A 1,613-nucleotide genomic window follows, 5' to 3' on the forward strand; every position below is an offset into this window, starting at 1 on the left:
CTCAACACACTCCTGTCTCAAACCTCTACGGACAATTCCTTCGACCTCATGGCTTGTTTTTGCTCAACTGTGGAAGAAGTTAAGGTGTCTGAATACTTTCCAAATGCACTGTAAATCATTTAGAGTCCTGGGTCTGTTTAATACAAAATCCTTGGTCCAAAAAAAACATGCAAAAAAAGTCAGCTCATTCAGTGTTTTTGATATAAAACCTGTCAGTGTTATTATTTAATTTTCATAACAGCGGCGCTAAATCCTAAATAGAACACAAAGCACTATTAATAAGCAATCTGTGGCTTGGCCATGAATACAGAGATGGCTTGCCGACCACAGTCTGGGTAACACTGCTCATAGATACTCTGCCTGGCAAGTCTTCACACAAATCATCAAATCATCATGAAAGAATGCCCAGCCTCCATTAAGCTTGGCATTTATGGTATAATAGAGATGTGCTTTCCCTTGCAAAACATATGAAACACTACATCATGGTGCTGGAATAGGTCAAAAAAACTTCAGCTCACACCGTAAAGCAGTGATGTAAGATATTGATTTAAAGATGACGAGGTCCTGTACACCGTATATGAGTTGCTGTTATTCACTGACACCTGGAGCTGTTTGCATTGCCAAACACTATGCATGTTATGGGTCACTATTGGTAATAATGGCTCAGGCAGTTTTTTTATTTACCCATTGATATACAGTATACTCCACATTCTCCCATTACATCCCATCAGACCGAGCTTGCTACTATTCCAACTCCCTCCAAGTCTCTCAGGACCCCGCTCCTCCACTCCACTCTGTCCCTGTGCTACAACCTTGGTCTAATTCCATTTCCCTTTTGCTACAGATCCCATTGGGGAAATCTAATTTAGAGTCTGAATTCAAATCTGTTCCACAGTTATGGTTTGAGAGGCAGTCACTGGTCCCTTTGTGTTTTACCATTAAGGATATAGACTCTAGACACACAGGGGATTGATGGCTGTATGTAGCAGTTGTAGCCTAATCTTCCGTGCCAGTGCATCAAAATTATAATTGTATATCCTGTGCTGACTAAAAGTGCTGATGTTTGGCTCACAATACAAACAAGGGCAAAGGTTTTTATGTGCAGGTCATTTCCATTTGCAGGGATAACTAATGAAGCCTCTGTCTGACTGTGCCGTGGGCAGGTTGTGTAATGGTGTCTGTCTGTCACTCCGGGACAAGATCTTCTCGGCAATGGTGATGTAACTGTGAGGCTGTCTATCAAAGCATTTCTCGTCATTGTGAGAGACTCAGGGATTATAAGACTGTAAGGAGAGAGAAGTAAGATTGTGTTTGTGTTAGGACAAATAAAAAAATCTTACATTCATTACAGATTCATGAGTGAAATATAAACGATAAGTGATTTTTTATCTTGAAATAAATGTTGAATTGATTAATTCGCCCAAATAATCCAGATAATTTAATCATGCATTTATTTTCATCAGTAACATAAAAAACTGGCATCATTTTTCATAGGGAATGGGTCCTCATATTTTCACAGTAGGAAGTGACATCATGTGTTGTCAACATTGTAAAGGCACACCTCCTTCATAGCAATGAGGAGGAGGGCATGAGATAAACCCTGGTAGCACATT

Source organism: Oncorhynchus nerka, linkage group LG2 (assembly GCF_034236695.1).
Source record: "Oncorhynchus nerka isolate Pitt River linkage group LG2, Oner_Uvic_2.0, whole genome shotgun sequence".
NCBI lineage: Eukaryota > Metazoa > Chordata > Actinopteri > Salmoniformes > Salmonidae > Oncorhynchus > Oncorhynchus nerka.